The 20,099-nt window shown below is 39.8% G+C and overlaps 1 pseudogene; it reads right to left on the reverse strand.

Moving 5' to 3' along the window:
• Positions 1-1,533: 1,533 nt before the first annotated feature.
• Positions 1,534-2,177, reverse strand: LOC110295741 (small ribosomal subunit protein eS8 pseudogene; annotated as a pseudogene).
• Between the last annotated feature and the right edge of the window lie 17,922 nt (positions 2,178-20,099).

The raw sequence follows: 20,099 nt of genomic DNA on the forward strand, positions 1-20,099 counted from the left end.
CCCACTACACATATAGCAGAGGACTGCCTCATCTGACATCAGTGGGAGGGAAGGCACTTGGTCCTATGGAGGCTTGATGGCCCAGAGAAGGAAGATACTAGAGGGGTGAGGTGCAAGTGGGTGGGTGGGTAGGGGAACACCCTCTTAGAAGCAAAGGGGAGGGGGTGGGGTGGAGAAGAGACCGGGAACGGGTATAATATTTGAAATGTAAACAAATAAAATTATTTTTTCAAAGAATAATTTTTTTCCAGTGAGACTCCCTTGAGAAAAAAAATCAAATTCACATTTGCAAGTGGTATCAGCTTGGAGGTTGCTTCAGCGTTAGGGATTACGGCATGTGTCCACATCTCTTTTCAGCTCTAGGGCCCCATCTAGGGTGGACGGGGCGGGGGGCGGGGGGGGGGGGCAAGACTTGTGCATGCTACTTCAGTCTCTGCATGTTCTTTATGAATCATTCCTGTTGATTTAAAGGGCCTTGCTTTCTCAGTATCCTCCATCCTCTCTGGCTCTTACACTCCTTTTGCCTTCTCTTTTACAGGGTTCTCTAGTACCTGAGGGGAAGAATTTGATGGAGAAATCCCATGTAGGACTGAATGTTCCAAGGTCTCTCACTCTGCATTATGTCAGTCTGTAACTGTACCTGTTCCCTTTCGCAGGAGAAAGCTTTTCTGATGGTGGCTGAGCAAGGATGTCATTCGGGGTCATTTTATTGCTATGTGGTTGATTGGTTTTTTTGTTTGTTTGTTTTTTAGACCAGCAGTATGTGGTTTTACCTGAGGTCCTGGGTCCTGGGGCTATGTGGTCTTAGGTTCTTGGTTACACTAACAGTGTCAGGTACAGATTCCATCATGTAGAATGGGACTTAACTCAAAGAAGATAATGACTGGCTTCTCTCACAAGCTTTGTGTACCACTTCACTGGCATATATTTTGCAGATACCACTGTTGCTGAAAGGGTTTGTGGCTGGCTTGGTGTTTTTGTTTTTGTTTTTCCTTTAGTGGCCTACAGAATACCTTCCTATAGCAAAGTCACAAGAACATAGGGGTAAGGGTGCTATGTAGGCAATAGGCTCAACTTCTCCAATAAGTTGTGTAGATCTCCAGCAGTGGGGCCTTGGTATCAGTTTGTAGAGAGGAATGTATAGTCTTGACTACAGCCTAGAAATGTGGTCTTTCTAGAGTGCCCCACATTTCTTGAATGTCTTGTGCCAGGACTGTTTTTCATATTTCACTTTTCTTTGAACAAGGTATCCATTTCTTCTAACATGTCTTAAATCCTGATATTCTTTCTTCCATATCTTATATTCTGTTGGTGGGGCTGGCTTCTGAGGTTCCTGCACAACTTTAAAATTTTTCTTTTCCAGGTTTCCCTCAGGTTGAGCTTTTTATTTATTCTATTTCCATTTTCAGGTCTTGAACTCTTTTATTCATTTCCTTCTCCTGTTTCTATTTTCATAGATTTTTGTTGTTTTGCTTTGTTTTGTGTTTGTTTGTTTGTGTGTTTGCATATAGAACAGCAAACACCTTTATTACACTATGAATGAGACTTATTTGCCTTTCCAAGCTTTGATCTTCTGCAGTAGACCTCCTTGGCTTTGAGCACATGGCCATCTGCTCTGTCACACCGGACTGGTCTTGCAGCAATGTAGACAAAAAGCTTGCCCTGCTGGAACTGCTCCTCCAGAAGACTGCTGATTTTTGGCATTCTTCTTCCTTTCGTCAGATTTCTTTTGAATTTTCTTTGATCGTTTTTTTTGTTGTTGTTGTTCAAAATCTCTTCTTCCTCAGGAGTCAGCTTGGCCCCCTTCTTGCGGCCCAGGGGCAGTGCACAATGGGACTTGAACCACTGTCTGTACAGTGTGCTGGCAATAAGCACAATGTCGTTCTTCACCAGCATCTTATTGCAGACAAGCTCATTATTGAATGCACTGTAGATAACATCAAAGATTCTTGTTTTGTGAGTACAACAATCAGAGCCCCAGAAAAAGTTCCCCACATTCAACCTCAGGGCACAGTACTTTTATTGCCTCCTCAAAGTTGGACTATGTGTAAGCATTGAAGTCCAATGTTAATGTTGGCAGCAGGCTGTTCCAGCTCACACTTCTGCTTCTTGTGGTAGGGTTTTCTCTTACCTCCAGTCTTGTGGGGCTTGTGCCAGTTTTCCCGAAAGATGTTCATGGCTCGGCGCTGTCTGGAAAGAGGAAGCCTATAGATTTCTTTAAGGGTATATCTTTTTCCTCTTTAATGATCCATGGCATGATTTCTGAGGCTATTTTAAGGTCTTTGTCTTGTGCTTCAGCTCTGTTGCAGTACTTGGTACCTGCTGTGGTACAGTTGCTGTGCTCTAAAGGAACCCTACTGTCCTGGATGTTGTTTGTTGTCTTTTTATGCTAGTATGTCAGCATCTGTATTTGTGAAGATTGAATTCTGGGTGCTGATGTCTTGTCTTTGTTGAATGAGTGTTTTGTTCTTTGGTTCTGCTGTTGAATTGCTTGGTAGAAAATTCTCCTAGGATCCTGATAGGTAAAGCCATAGTGGTATGTTTCTAAGTAGCTAAGCCAACACTCAGGAATGGGGATGGGCTAGGAAGACATGGATGAGGGTCCACAGAATAGAGAAAAGCATCTGCTTAGTCCCCTTGGAATGGAGGTAGAAAATAAGGAGAGGCTGCCCACATAGTCTGCTATAGACTCAAGAATTTGACTTGTTGGAACAGAGGGATAGGTGAAGAGCTACAGTTTGCCTGCGGATCTGCCTGCTTTTCTGTCCAGATTGACTTCTTGTTGCTTTGAAGCCCCCTGGACTGTAGTATATTATTTCAATAGCCTAAGTATACTAAGATACAAGTTATATATTCATATTTTGTATCCAGAAATAAAATATGGAAGGGAGTACTTATGTGCTCTGTGATATACATCCTAGCTCTTACCTCAGGTGCTGGAATAATCTATGGTTTTACCTTACATCCAAGGAAGTATATATCTAAGGGATGGTCAAGTGGGCACTATAAAGTCCCTGGACCCTTTTGTTTGGTCAAGGTAACTATTAAAAATGCTCTCCTGCAAGACTGGCTGTGAAAGTTGGAAATGAAACTTTTTACAAAATTTTGTTTTCTTTTCTCATTCCCTGATATTGATCACAGCATCCTTCTATATTTAGCATCCCCCATGCTTACCTCTGCCAAGTATTCATGCCAAGGAACATAACTTGTAACACAAGCTAACATAAAAAGATGAAGTGCCTTCAAAAATAATCAATAAACATGTGTTTGATAAATATGTGTTGAGTTCTCACAATGTACAAGGAACTAACATTTCAGAAGTGAAGAGAAGAAGGTACTCAATGATAAGAGATGCCTCTGTTGGTACAGTTTGTCAACCAAGACTTGAGCTCAGATCTCCAGTCACCGAGTCCACTGTCAATAACCTCAGTCTTGTATCTAGTGAGGAAGATGAGATAGGCAGACCCCTGAAACTCACTGGCAGATGGACTAGGAGTATGGCGAGAGATCTTGCCTCAAAAATAAAGTTAAAACAAAGTAGAAGAAGAATCCAATCAACCACCTCTGGCCTATATTACATACATGTGCACATGTGCATACAGAGAGAGACAGACAAAACAGACAGACAGAGAGAGAGAAATACACACATGTATACACTCAGATACACTGACACATATCTACACAAATATACACATGTACACACACACATATGCACTTGTACATAGAAACACACACATATAAATACACACACAAACCAATATTCACATACATCCTGCCCCCCCCCAAAAAGAGGAAAAATGAATACAGGCTTTCTTTGTGTCATGAAATTCAGTGGAAAAAATAGGTGCAAATCAAATAAAATCGTGAGTGTACAGAATGTGAAATTACAAAATAATTTCTCTACAAGAAAAGAATATAACAAAAGAGCCCCATCTAGGAAACTGAACTATGCTAGGTGCTCAAATGTGGAAAGGAGTGTCAATAACTATGAAGGGTTTCAGATATTCTGTACATGAAACTAGGAAGTTACTAAGTCCACTGGACTCATATGAATTCTGATAGAAGATCCATGGCTCATAGATGAGAAAAGGAGAGTTTTCTATCCACAGCAAGTGTCAGGGTATCATGGCAACTGCATCATCTCCCTTAGACTCATTTGCAAAAGGTGATGGGAGGGTCGGGTTGTGAGTGAGGTACTTTCACATGCTGTGAACTGTATTATGGAAGAGAAATGCAGGGCTAGTGGCCTAAAACCTTTTACAATGGGTAGTAATAGCACCTGCTTTAGCTAGACCCAACATCTGTCTTCCAAAGCTATCCATCAAGTGAATAGCCATGAAAAAAAAATCAATCTGGAAGATTAATTCATAAGACATGGACATACAGACACATGCAGAAATGTAAAAGTGTCAGAGCTGTCTTCCAACAAGTAGAGTACCCAATCTTCACTGTCTGCCTTTGCTTAGATTCCTTCTCTCTAATCCTTTATTTACTTAATGAAGGTTTAATGGAAATATATGTATCTTCTCCAAAAGAGTATCTTAGAAGAAGCTTGGAATATTTCCTTTTTGCATGCTACATTTCCTTTCTTTTTTATTATCTTTAATCATTTTTACAGTCCAGTCATTATCGCCCTCCCATTGTGCCCTCTGACAGTTCTTCATCCCATTCCTTTTTCCCCATCTCCAAGTGGATGTCCCCCCACCTCCATGCCACCAGGCCTCTCAATTCCCTGAGGCCTCAAGTCTCTCAAGGATTAGGTACATCTTCTCTCATTGAGGCCAAACCAAGCAGTCCTCTGCTGTGTTTGTGTTGAGGGCCTCAGATGAGCTAGTTTATGTGCCTGTTTGGTGCCTCGTTGTCTGAGTTACCTCAGGAGTCCAGGTTAGTTGAGACCACTGGTCTTCCTTTAGAGTCACCCTCCTCCTCAGCTTCTTCTAGCCCCTAATTTAACCACAGGGGTTCCCGACTGCTGTCCATTGGTTGGGCTAAGAATCTGCTTCTGTCTCAGTCAGTGCACGGTACAGTTTTAAAGACTCTTTAGAACAGGGATATAGGACACACAGAATGTCATTTGTTGTTGCTGCTGTTTTGTTTGTTTTGTTTTGTGCTGTTCTTTAAAGATAATGGCAAGTGGTTCTTTTTTGGTATGTGAATGCAAGATGCTAGGCAAGATGTGGTTCTAGACTGGTACATGTGGATATGCAGAAGCTGGAAACAATATGTGGCAACTGAAATTTTCCAGTGTATTTCCCCGGTGTTCAGGTTTAGATGAATAAGGCCAACAAACACTGATATAAGCCATTCACAGAGAAATGCATAACCTGGGATAGGAACCGAGAGAAAGTTGAAAGGATTCCATGAAGGAGCTAGAGAAAGGACCCAAGGAGCTGAAGGGGTTTGCAGCCCCATAGGAGGAACAACAATATGAACTAACCAGTAACTCCAGAGCTCCCAGGAACTAAACCACCAACCAAAGAGTACACATGGTGGGACTCATGGCTCTAGTTGCACATGCAGCAGAGGATGGCACAGTCAATCATCAATGGGAGGAGAGTCCCTTGGTCCTGTGAAGGTTCTATGCCCCAGTGTAGGAGAATGTCAGGGCCAGGAAGCAGAAGTGGGTGGGTTGGAGAGCAGGGGGAGGGGATGGGAGTTGGAGGGGAAATCCGGAAATGGGATAACATTTAAAAAGTAAATAAAGAAAATATCTAATAAAAAATGATTCCATCATATAGACCCAAATTCTTAGAAAATACTATCCTTAAAATTGGGCTTTCAGCATGGTAAAGAATATTACCATTATAAAACTGGATATAATGAGAACAAAGGATATGCTTTATAAAACTCTAAGATTCATAGATCTGTGATCTATACATTGCTATAGGGCCCATAACTCCAAATGAAACCATGAGTTTAGAGTATTTTTGAGGGTGAACATGTAAATGCACAATGGTATCCATTAAAATGCCACAATAAAACCCATTTTTGTATGCTAGTTAAACAGTTTAATGATAGAGAGCTAGTGTTTAGCAGCTATTCTAGTGTATCTATGAAGAAAGAGACTTCTTTTTTTGTTTTGCTTTGTTTTTTTGTTTTTTTTTAATTTTTAATATTTTTTATTACATATTTTCCTCAATTACATTTCCAATGCTATCCCAAAAGTCCCCCATAGCGCCCCCCACTTCCCTACCCACCCATTCCCATTCTTTTGGCCCTGGCATTCCCCTATATTAGGGCATATAAAGTTTGCTCTAAGTAAGATGTCAAAATAGTGCTCACCATTTCCCCATCAACTATACACAGCAATTGGGTGCCATGACACAGACTAGAGACCACTTAAGAACAGCAACCTCAAACTGTGAACTCTCCACCAGTGCAAGAACCCATGTCATGTAGAAATGTATGTATGAAGACCTACCTCACACAAAGTGGATAAGAAAGTTTGGGAGGGGGTCCAGTAACCTGTTAGAACAAGCTGTCCAGAAGAATCTGGGTATATTGGCAAGACACAGTGCTGTGGAACTATGTGAGGATAATTTAAAGATTAAAACTGCTGTTTAATCCAAGGTAAACAAACAGATCCTGTAAACATGCAGCTGAGTCACCTTAACTTTAGTCTGAACCCTTCTTCCCAAAGCTGTAAAAGGAAATGGTTGACAAGTTTCACTTTATTTTGCAGTTTAACAGCCTAAGCCATAAACCCAACCGCCTGAATTATCTTTCTTATCAAAACACAGCATAGTCTGTTCTGGTGTGATATACAGAGGCAAGCACCAGATTCAAGGAAAATCAATATGCAAATCAATACATTCAACTCCAAGTCTCGTACATCAGTTCTTTCATATAAACTAGCTTAATTAGGAGCTCAGCGAAATGCAAGAATAGACCTAACTCAATATCCCATGCCAAAGCTTTATCAATAATATATAATTTTCCAGAAGATCGCTCAAGGAATTCATATGCAAGCTTCTGTGACTCAGAAAATGGAAAGGTGAATTCAGCAACAACTTGGTAAGTCAGTCTACCATCTGTTCAGACATTAGGAGCAGCAACACAAAAGAAGGATGCAGTTTTCTTTTTATTTATACTAAAACCTCATCTATATAGAAACATAGAAGAGTTGTAGAAAGTATACTAGTCATCTCAAAAGACTAAATCAGGTAAAGGACTGCAGTAAGGACATCAGATATAGCCATTCCTATGATCTAGCACAGCAGGGTAATATTACTCCTAATGATGATTTATTTCATACTTTCGAATAGCTTGAACAGAGGGCTCTGTTCCAAATACAGTGACACCCATTAGAAATTACCCCTATATCCTGATAATTATACATGTATACATGTATCAAGATGTCATATTGTAGCTCGTGGATATGTAAAGTTATGACAGATAGAGCAATATGCATAGGAAGCACACAACAACAAGCACAGCACAATAATCCTTAAAATGTATTAGTGGCATCCATACCTTGCCAGTAACCAACAACTACTTTAACTCCCACTCAGTAAGAGTAAAATCAAGCCTGATAATGAAAACAACCAACTACGCAGGGCTACTGAAGACATGGTTCTTTAAAAAGAACCAGTAATCATCGCTTTACTAAAATAGCACAAACCATGATTATATTCAAAATATCTGTCCTTATACTACTATAATCCTTCCCCCCTCAAGACGGAAACATCTCTTTGTAAGGGACAGAGACCATTATAGAAGACTATAACTAGTTAAAATTCAGAGGTATCAAATCCATGGCAATATGTATGCTTCAGCCTCCCAGATTTTGGGATTATGGGTATACACACCACATCCAATTTAAGAGTTTCTTTAAGAAATAAAATAAAAAACTTACCAGGTAATGCCAACAATAAATCCAAAACATCTCTGAATCAACTGTGTTTGACTCATGTCCAAGAACATTTTTTCTGACATGTGCTATATGGAAGCACAGGGACATGTAGAAAATTCATTTGAAGGCATAGGATAGAGACATTTCTTCAAACATGTCCAAGATTCATTAAACCATAACAACAATGGATATTTCAAGAATGTGCCCAACCACTGAAGAAAGCAAATGGTGCTAATTTCGATGAAATACACAAAATATTATGATCCTGTGAGAAATGCCAGTTCTCAAAAACTATCATCTCTACAAACTAACATGCGTATGACTGAGGCTACTCTTGTAATATAAATGGAGGACATCAGTGATCACCAAAAAGGACTGTTTAGCAGAGTAAGGGCTGTGTGTGCCTGAGTGTTCATTTACCTGTCTAGAGAAAGGACAGAGGCTGCTACATGAAGGATCCAGGAAAAATAAGGGAGGACAACACAAAACAGATCTCCTGGGAAATTTGACAGCAGGATTTAATGGATGTGATAGCTGTGAATTTGAAAATCAAAGTGACCCTAATAAACAGTTCATGTGGATCAATTTTTGTTGTGGCAATGTCTACTGCTAAACAGGAAGAGCAGCAGTGACCCTATCCTGTGAATGGTGCACACACTGTCACAATGTTGGGCACAGTATAGGAAAGGGTTAGAGACAGTCGTGTTCCTACCCTTGATGTGATGTTCCTACCTGCAGATCTCCATCCCACAGAAAATTCTGAAGATGCTATTACATTTTCACTTGCAAAGATGTATCCTGCATTATTTATAAGAGTACAAAATTTAAGACAACCACTGTGTCCAAAAGCAGTATAGCAGTAAAATAAACTATGGCACCATCTACACAATGGGACCTTTAATGAAGGGAAAGGACTTACAGCATAAAACAAAAGGATAAGAAAATAAAACTTTATCTACACCATGCCAGCAAATATGCAAGCACACACATATGTGCACAGAAAAAGGCTAGGAAAAAAATGTTCTTTAATGCACTTTTGCTGCCTGTGGGAATGTGGAAGAATTACTTTTGTCTTTATGCATAACAATATTTTTCATCCCCTCTACAATTTATAAAGCAATACATTCACAATAAAAATAATATTTTCAAAAGAAGCAAAAAGGAAATCCATAATTTTATATTGGTCCTCTTGTGAAAATGAGGACAATGAATTCAAAAGGCTAATTCATAAAATTTGCCCTTGCTTTCTCCAGAACGAAAACATTTCTATTTAAAGCTTATTAATTCTGAGATCTCACAAATGAGTACTTGACCCAGTAGTGAAATACTTCCAATCTTAGCACACCAATTGATATATTAAGCAGTTTTCAAATTTGTACTTTTCTACAATAGTTTTTTTTTCATGAAGGCTTAAACAAATGCCAATGTAGAAAATGAAAATATAACTGATCTATTCAAAATTGAAGATGGGACACAGAATAAAAAATCTCAGATTTCCTCCTGCCTCTGCAATTACATCATTGGGAACCTATGAGCAACCAAGGAACAACTGACAGGCTAGCAAAGCAGAAGCTTCGCAGTTCAAAAGCTCCTAGAGTTTTCTAAGAGCTCAAACTCAGGTTTTCTCTAACCCTCTGGTCACCACTGTGAGCAAGTGGGTTTGCAGGTAATAGCTGAAGGGAAGCCTGCCTGTTTCTGAATACAAAGCCTCTTCAGATATGTTCATGGCATTTAAGGGAACAGCAAAGATACTAGCTAAGCCTCTTCACAGAGGATTTCATGGGTTTTCTTTAATTAGATAGATAGATAGATAGATAGATAGATAGATAGATAGATAGATGATATAGATATAGATACATTTTTTTTTACTTTAGACCATGACCTGTGACCAGAAGAAACTTTTGATAATGCAGCCTTAATTAACTACCCAGTTTATCATTAAATAGATGGCTGGTTCAAAGCTAATTTTGGTACTGCTCAACCTCAGCATCCTCACAAACTCCCACTCCGGGACAAAGGTATTCATAGACTACCTCCTATAGCCCCATCATTCAGAGAGGCTCTTTGTTCTGGAAGAGGATTCAGTAGAAAAAGTGACTGCCTTGCAAGTAAAAGAACCTGAGTATTGATCCCAAGAACCCACATAGAAAAGTCTGGTATGACATTAGGCTCCTGAGATGGAGAGCCACTGGACTTGGAATGAAAGAGCAAAGACAAACAGATCCCTGAAGCTCAGGCACAACCAACCTTTACATCTATGAGTTTCAGGTTTAGTCCAAAAACCTGTCTCAAGAAATAAAGGTAGAGAGAATAAAGAATTATACTGCACATTGACTTGTGATCTTCAAACAAACACAGAAATATACACATGTACACATATGACCACACATACATATGTATACAAGAACACTAAGAAGAATGTACAACACACACACACATACACACACACACAAAATAATAAAATAAAAGAATAATTGCCTTAGAAAATTAATTTCCTTGTTCATTACTGCTCAACGAGACTAAGCACAGAATATAAAGATTTAGTTTTGTTTTACACTGAATAACATATCATATATCTTAATGCCGCAAAGCTGAAGTCTGGATTATTTTTAATCTAAAAAACTCCATGGAGTGGGTCTGTCATAAAACAGTTTGCCCTAAACATTATTTTCTGAACCACTGAACACAAGTATTTTTCAGGAAGAAAAAGCCCTTCCCAGTCCCCAACATCATAGTAAAAAAAATATGAATCAGATCTGAATCAATATGAAGTTACCTCTCAAGCAACTAGCTAGAAACTAAAAGCCTTGGGTAAGTTGTCATTATGAACAGCTACTTCTGATCAATACTCAGTGGCATCACAATTTAACACTCCCAGCTCAATGGTGAAGCCATTCATTATTGCCTCAGTCTAGCCTATTGCTGCTATTCCTGTCGGAAGCTTCACTCAGAACTCTGAATTAGCAGTTGGCTGGAAATGGCCTTAACTACACTTGTGAAATATGATCCCTCTGCTCTTGACTCCTTGGGCATCCTCAAGTTGCTCTTGTAGCTTTCAAATTTTTAAATGCTGCAGTATCTTAATCCAGTGCAGGTGTTGAAAGTGGAACAATCACCACAAGGAACTACTTGAACACCGCCATGTTCTATGAGTAATGATTCTCAAAATTCCATTCAAAAAGACAACAATTCACCAAAGAGCCCTTGATCAAGACCTTTGCTCTTGAAAAGACTTCTCTGGATAGAAACTGAAGATATCGACTTAACAAATGACAACTCTCAGATATTCTGAGTGAAAAATGTATCATAATACAAGGGCAAGAAGGATCTCACCTCTCCACCATCCCTAGCTATTTCTAGTCACTATAAATTCACTCAGTTATCAAACAAAGCAGTTAATACATCCTAATGTCAGTTCAATGGCACACAGAAAGAAAAGCAAGGATGAGAGGCATAAAACAAATATGAGCTTTGGTTTAAGAAGCAGAAAGAAGCCTGGTGTGAATGGTGGAGAGAAAAGTCACATAGTAAAGATATCTATCTTACTTAAAAATTTTTTTTAAAAATGCATATTTTATAAAGTGAAGCTTGAACAAGCCTGTAGAAAAGGTTCATGTGGGTGTGTTTTGTATATAGTTTCATTTGACTTGCCTGATAGGACCATAGAACTGAAGGAGAAAGGGTTATTATAGGGTACCAAGTTGGTTTTATGGTACTCCTCTGTACATTGCTTTGCCCTGTACTGCCACTGTTTCTAGGTACCATTAGTTGGCATCTGGCACTGCATTAGTTCAAAACCAATGGGGTTCCATTACTAAAGTACCCAAGGGTATTAAAATCCCCAAGAGTAGAACATCTATAGACTTCACCTATTACCTTAATTTGGGTTTTTGCTGATGTGATAAAACACCATGATAATACACAACTTGGGGAAGAAAGGGTTTGGTTTATCTTATAGCTTATATTCCATCAGTCAGGAAGTCAGGGCAGAACCCCAAGGCAGCAACCTGCTGGCCTGAACTGATGCAGAAGCCATAGAGAAATACTCCTTACTGGCTCACTCCTCCTGGATTTTTCAAGGTGCCCACCAAGCCAAGGGTAACACAGCCCACAGGGAGCTTGGCCCTTCCATGCCCATCATCAATCAAGAAAATGCACCACTGACTTGCCAACAGGCCAATACAGTGGAGAAATTTTATCAATTAAGGTTTTCTCTTCCCAGATGACCATATGCTTCTGACTAATTGACATAAAATCAGCCAGCACACCCATCTAAATATCTGGGAAACACAGAGTTTATACCATGAGACAGTTATTAAGAAAATAACACCTACTTAAACATATGAAACTTAATAGCTTAATAAGTAAGATTTTATTAAAGTAATAAAATTTTTCTATGCATTTGATTAAAGTAACAACATATGCTGCAGAGAGGATGGCAATAGCAGTCTTTATTGATCTAGCTCAATGGTTTACTTTAATGATTTTCTGTAAACCCTCACCTCAGTTAGCAACAAATTCTCTCTTCTTACCAACTCCAACCTGGTAAGCATCAGAAAGAATATCATACAGGGAGAGTTGAATGGGACACTTTGAAGAGCCTGGATTCAAGAGTGTTGTGTTCAGTTGGGCCATGGTGGCTTGTCCATCAGAGAGAAGAACTTTTGAACGGAAAAAATTTTGGCCTTTCAGGGAGTCTCTTTGTATTAATTCTAAAGTATCTGAACTCTTGGTGGGGTAACAGGATGGCTCTCTGGAGCCCCATTCTCTCACCTCACTAGCTCCCTTTTACTAAAGAGTACAGCTTCAAGGATGGCAAATATTGCCTAAAGAATTCATCAAAAACATTTCTGTTTCAATCTTAGGCCAGCATTTCTTTCACACTATGCTGAAAACACCTATAGCCTATTTCTATTGTTGTGTCCATCGATGATACTTCAGCATGGTGAAAAGGAACAGGCTCTTATCATGTAACCGAGGAATTGGTTGAATATGAGATTAGCAGAAAATCAATCCAAATAATACTACCACAATGCCAAATCATCCTACCACAATAAAATAAAAAGCAAGGACCACAACAAAGACATGAGCCTCTGCAACCAGTTTTGGGTATCTTCATTTCAGCACCACAGGAGAGCCAGTGAGGAAAAGATGGACATCCCTCAATTGCCGTGTTTGGACATAATTTGAACTCTATTTGTGCCACTACTGGTGCCTTAGTGTGAGAAAATGCCTTCTACAGTGTCCTGCCATAGATAACAGTTTTCGAAATTCACCTTTCTGGTACCCACAGAAACAGCTTTACAATCAGTGCTGCTCTCAACCCAAAGGCTTGCCTGCTAGCTCTCTCGACTCCTGATCCTTGAGAAAAGCAAGGTGCACTGGGATGCTGAGGGAGCACAAAGCACGCTGTTTGACACCTCTTTTCTCACTAGGAACTCATTTACCAGTGTGTTTTGCAGGCAGAGTGGAGAATGACAGACAAAGCTCCTAGTCCCCAGAGTTCTAAAAATGCTGAGGGTGAAACCCTGTAGTCCTGGCATCTTCTAGTTCCTTTAGTGATAGACAATCCACAGTCTGTGCCTCTCTCTTCCCAGAACCTTCTTTGGCCTTTCTCTTTGTCCTAATCTCATCTTGTAAGGACATAAGTCACAGGATGTCAGATAATATTGATATGCTATCATTTACTCAGATATCTGGAAGGACCCTATTTCCAAAAGAAGTCAAATCAAGACTTGGACATTTCTTTCTCTTTTTGTGTGGGTGAGGGATGTTAGGGTATCACAATTCAACACATAGCAAATAGGCAGAATAGTACTGGTCAAATGCACTTCTGTCCTGAGTCAGGCTCCTCAATTGGAAGCAGTAGGTGGCCCAACTGTGATTAAGGTGATACACCTTCTAGGTAGAAAACAGCATACATCTGGCCTGCATCTGGAGGCACTTACTGAGACAAGATTTCAAGAATAAGAAATACATGTTAAGGTGTCATCAGCCATTTGGAGGAAGGAAATAATGACAGGAAAACAATCATGAACATAGAGACACCTACATTCACAGATCCCTGTGGTAGCACTGCATGTAATGGCTAAGAAGCAAAAGTTCATGCAAACAACAGCTCATGAGAGGTCCAGTGAACCAAAATAGCTCTATTATACAGACATCTATATTGATGTTTATGCAAACAAAACAGATAGTAAGGGGAAATATTCATAATCTGACAATTTAAAAGTAGGATAAACACACATCTTTGAAACCATACTAAAATGTAAATTTTTAAATTATGAACATAGATACACCCATCTCTCAGTCTATCAGGCTTGTCATGATATTACATGGTTTTGACTGCTATGGTATGAGGTATGAAGGAGTGTAGGAGTTAACTTATCTCTAGATTTTGAATGTTTGGGTTAATATCTTTTTTTCTAGTGATAAGTAATTTTTGTATGAAAGTCATGTTTCAAAGTGCATCATAAAATGTTCATCTACAACAATCTTGTATCCACTATAACACTTATCTAATACCAGAATCCTGGTATATCTATTTCCTGTGCATACTTTAAGAAAGCATTGTGGATATAGTTGCAGCCCCCTTTGGAAAGGAGATGTTTATAAAACAAGCATGCCAGATGAAGAAAACTTTCCCATGCCATTCTCTAAACAGCATAGCTTTGAGAAGGGAACACAGCTGCCACTAGATTTGCAAAGCAGAGCATGTGGCCATCTCTGCTGCACTTGAGTTTATCTCTGCAAGAAAACCTAGCAGTTCCTGGGAGAAAATAGTGGTCCATCCTAAGAAGCGCTAGACACCAATTCCATTTCTGCTATTTCAAAGTGTGTTACATGCTCACAAAATGTTTGGGCTGTGTGTGTGTGTGTGTGTGTGTGTGTGTGTGTGTGTGTGTGTGTGTGTGTTTGCAGAATCAAATGTAATGAAAAGTAAGAAGATGTGGAGATAGACAAAGAGTCACCCCAACCCATAATCTTAAGCATTACCTAGCAATCTCACAAGCTGAACCATGGGATGGTGGCATGAGAATATTTTTGCTTAGTCTTCAGTCACAATGGATGCCAAGCAAATGTCATTTTAATGGATCTTCTTCTCTAGATTTGTCCACAAAAATTTTAGTGGAAAGGTAAACTAGTCTTACCTCTTGGTAAAACATATATCCATCTTGGTCAGGGGGCGGGATGTCAGTGAATTTTAAGTTAAGACTGTTAGCGTTAACGCTCAAAAGAAATCAAACAATGGAAAAGACTAGGTGAATTTTCCCTTTTTATTACCAAGTCTAAGAATTTGAATTTAGATAAAGATGCCAACTAAATAATCAATGCTATCAGGTGGTCTTATTTACCTTACTAAATGTGGTTTTTTGCACATGTTGAGGCCATTTGTATAAAATCAGTGATTTTATTTTTTTTAATTTATTTTTTAATTAGGTGTTTTCCTCGTTTACATTTTCAATGCTATCCCAAAAGTCCCCCATTCCCACCCCCCCAACCCCCTACCCACCCACTCCCCCTTTTTGGCCCTGGGGTTCCCCTGTACTGCGGCATATAAAGTTTGCAAGTCCAATGGGCCTCTCTTTGCAGTGATGGCCAACTAGGCCATCTTTTGATACATATGCAGCTAGAGACAAGAGCTCCAGGGTACTGGTTGGTTCATATTGTTGTTCCACCTATAGGGTTGCAGTTCCTTTTAGCTCCTTGGGTAATTTCTCTAGCTTCTCCATTGGGGGCTGTGTGATCCATCCAATAGCTGACTGTGAGCATCCACTTCTGTGTTTGCTAGGACCCAGCATAGTCTCACAAGAGACAGCTATATCTGGGTCCTTTCAGCAAAATCTTGCTAGTGTATGCAATGGTGTCAGCGTTTGGAAGCTGATTATGGGATGGATCCCTGCATATGGCAATCACTAGATGGTCCATCCTTTTGTCACAGCTCCAAATTTTGTCTCTGTAACTCCTTCCATGGGTGTTTTGTTCCCATTTCTAATAAGGGGCAAAGTGTCCACACTTTGGTCTTCGTTCTTCTTGAGTTTCATGTGTTTAACAGATTGTATCTTATATCTTGGGTATCCTAAGTTTCTGGGCTAATAGCCACTTATCAGTGAGTACATATTGTGCGAGTTCCTTTGTGATTGGGTTACCTCAATCAGGATGATGCCCTCCAGGTCCATCCATTTGCCTAGGAATTTCATAAATTCATTTTTTTAATAGCTGAGTAGTACTCCATTGTGTAAATGTACCACATTTTCTGTATCCATTCCTCTGTTGAGGGGCATCTGGGTTCTTTCCAGCTTCTGGCTATTATAAATAAGGTTGCTATGAACATAGTGGAGCATGTGTCCTTCTTACCGGTTGGGAAATCTTCTGGATATATGCCCAGGAGAGATATTGCGGGATCCTCCGGTAGTACTATGTCCAATTTTCTGAGGAACCGCCATACTGATTTCCAGGGTGGTTGTACAAGCTTGCAATCCCACCAACAATGTAGGAGTGTTCCTCTTTCTCCACATCCTTGCCAGCATCTGCTCTCACCTGAATTTTTGATCTTAGCCATTCTGACTGGAGTGAAGTGGAATCTCAGGGTTGTTTTGATTTGCATTTCCCTGATGATTAAGGATGTTGAACATTTTTTCAGGTGCTTCTCAGCCATTTGGTATTCCTCAGGTGAGAATTCTTTGTTCAGCTCTGAGCCCCATTTTTTAATGGGGTTATTTGATTTTCTGGAGTCCACCTTCTTGAGTTCTTTATATATATTGGATATTAGTCCCCTATCCGATTTGGGATAGGTAAAGATCCTTTCCCAATCTGTTGGTGGCCTTTTTGTCTTATTGACGGTGTCTTTTGCCTTGCAGAAGCTTTGTAATTTTATGAGGTCCCATTTATCGATTCTCGATCTTAGAACACAAGCCATTGCTCTTCTACTCAGGAATTTTTCCCCTGTACCCATATCTTCGAGGCTTTTCCCTGCTTTCTCCTCTATAAGTTTCAGTGTCTCTGGTTTTATATGGAGTTCCTTAATCCACTTAGATTTGACCTTAGTACAAGGAGATAGAAATGGATCAATTCGCATTTTTCTACATGATAACAACCAGTTGTGCCAGCACCATTTGTTGAAAATGATGTCTTTTTTCCACTGGATGGTTTTAGCTCCCTTGTCAAAGATCAAGTGACCATAGGTGTGTGGGTTCATCTCTGGGTCTTCAATTTTGTTCCATTGGTCTACTTGTCTGTCACTATACCAATACCATGCAGTTTTTATCACAATTGCTCTGTAGTACAGCTTTAGGTCAGGCATGGTGATTCCACCAGAGGTTCTTTTATCCTTCAGAAGAGTTTTTGCTATCCTAGGTTTTTTGTTATTCCAGGTGAATTGGCAAATTGCCTTTCCTAACTAAGGGAAGACTTGAGTTGGAATTTTGATGGGGGTTGCATTGAACCTGTAGATTGCTTTTGGCAAGATAGCCATTTATACAATGTTGATCCTGCCAATCCATGAGCATGGGAGATCTTTCCATCTTCTGAGATCTTCTTTAATTTCTTTCTTCAGAGACTTGAAGTTCTTATCATACAGATCTTTCACTTCCTTAGTTAGAGTCACGCCAAGGTATTTTATATTATTTGTGACTATTGAGAAGGGTGTTGTTTCCCTAATTTCTTTCTCATCCTATTTATCCTTTGTGTAGACAAAGGCCATTGACTTGTTTGAGTTAATTTTATATCCAGCTACTTCATTGAAGCTGTTTATCAGGCTTAGGAGTTCTCTGGTGGAATTTTTAGGGTCACTTATATATACTAACATATCCTCTGCAAAAAGTGATATTTTGACTTCTTCCTTTCCAATTTGTATCCCCTTGATCTCCTTTTGTTGTCTAATTGCTCTGGCTAGGACTTCAAGTACAATGTTGAATAGGTAGGGCGAGAGTGGACAGCCTTGTCTAGTCCCTGATTTTAGTGGTATTGCTTCCAGCTTCTCACCATTTACTTTGATGTTGACTACTGGTTTGCTGTAGATTGCTTTTATCATGTTTAGGTATGGGCCTTGAATTCCTGACCTTTCCAAGACTTTTATCATGAATGGGTGTTGGATCTTGTCAAATGCTTTCTCAGCATCTAACAAGATGATCATGTGGTTTTTGTCTTTGAGTTTGTTTATATACTGGATTACGTTGATGGATTTCCGTATATTGAACCATCCCTGCATCCCTGGGATGAAACCTACTTGGTCAGGATGGATGATTGTTTTGATGTGTTCTTGGATTCGGTTAGCAAGAACTTTGTTGAGGATTTTTGCATCGATATTCATAAGGGAAATTGGTCTGAAGTTCTTTATCTTTGTTGGATCTTTCTGTGGTTTAGGTATCAGAGTAATTGTGGCTTCATAGAATGAGTTGGGTAGAGTACCTTCCGTTTCTATTTTGTGGAATAGTTTGTGAAGAACTGGAATTAGGTCTTCTTTGAAGGTCTGATAGAACTCTGCACTAAACCCATCTGGTCCGGGGCTTTTTTTTGGTAAAATCAGTGATTTTAAATAGCTATAGTTCAAAACAGTATTAAAAAGAAATATTCTACAGACTTCTCTCGGTGCCCTAAGATGAGCAGTGTTTCACTTACTACATCAATCACTGTTTAATTGAATGACCTAATGGAAGCCCCAAACTAATTTAGACAGGTTATTTAATCTGAAAATTAGAGATAACCTAGCCCAGTTAGTATATACTGGTTAATATATCTCAGCGTTAACCTTGTTGGACTTCAGATCCACTCAACAGCAAGAGTATATGGACCTGATGCTGTAAACCTAGCCAACTCCCTGTTCCTGCTGAGGTCAGAGATCCTACTACTACCTTTGTCTTAGTTAGGGTTACTATTGCTGTGATGAAACACCATGTCCAAAGCAACTTGGAGAGGAAAGGGTTTACTCAGCTCACAGTTCACCATCATGTTTCATCAGAGAAGGAATTCAGGACACAAACAGTGTATGAACCAGCAGGGAGACACGATAGAGACGTCGTGGAAATGGGAATGCCTGCTTACAGACTTGTTCCTCATGCCTTGCTCAACCTGCTTTCTTACAGAAACCATGGATACCAGCCTAAGGGTGGCACCACCGACAATGGGGCAGACCCATCAATCACTAATTTAAACAACACCCGAAAAAGTTGTCTGCTCGAGGATGGCCTAGTAGGTCATCAATGGGAGGAGAAGCCCTTGGTCCTGTGAAGGTTCTATGCCCCAGTATAGGGGAGTGCCAGGGTCAGGAAGCTGGAGTGGGTGGGTTGGTGAGCAGGGGGAGGGGGAGATGATGGGAGGTTTTTGGAGGGGGAACCAGGAAAGGGGATAGCATTTGAAGTGTAAATGAAGAAGATATATAATTTTAAAAAGAAAAAGAAAAAAAAGTTGCCTGCTCACAGCCTGACCTGCCAGAGGGTTTTACTCAACTGAGGTTCCCTCCTCTCATATGACTGAAGCTTGTGTTGACCAAGGTGACATAAAACTAGCCAGCACAGGCACATTCCTAGATCTGTGTAATTTCTATCTGCATTCTAATCACTTATCCTTATTCTACAGATAAGTTTAGCTCACACCCTTAAGCAAATATGCTTCTTGTTGTAGTAAACAGAGATCATCAGAGAAATCCATGGCTGGTCAAAAGTCTGAACAGCTGACTGTGGAGCACCCATCCCCAACTGATATATCTCCAACAACACCACCCCCACACTAAGGCTCAGCAAGTAGAATGGAAGAAGAGATGGAAGTTTTCTAAGTCCTGGAGGACCATGATATCTGCTACAAGACAGTCTGCTATATCTGGCAGGGAGTTGAACCCATTATCTTAATAATATGGTCTTCTAAATAAGACCTGCATGATGACAACTCTGCTTGACATCCCAAAAAAACATAACCCTAGATTAGTGATTCTCATTCTTCCTAATGCTTCAAGCCTTTAATACATTTCTTCATGTTGTGGTGACCCCAAGCATAAAATTATTTTATTTTTTCTATTAATTTATTTTTTATTCACTTTATATTCCAACTGCAGTCCCTTTCTTTCCAGTGCCCACTACACATGGTCCCTGCCCCCTTCTCCCTGCCCCTTCACCTATGAGAAGAGAAGGTCCTTCCGTGAGGCCAGACAAGTCAGTTTGGGGAGCAGAATCCACAGGCAGGCAATAGAGTCACAGAAAGTCCCTGTTCCAGTTGTTGGAAGACCAAGCTACACATCTGCTACATGTGGGGG

Source organism: Mus caroli, unplaced genomic scaffold (assembly GCF_978045245.1).
Source record: "Mus caroli unplaced genomic scaffold, Mus_caroli_1 scaffold_7, whole genome shotgun sequence".
NCBI classification, from domain to species: domain Eukaryota; kingdom Metazoa; phylum Chordata; class Mammalia; order Rodentia; family Muridae; genus Mus; species Mus caroli.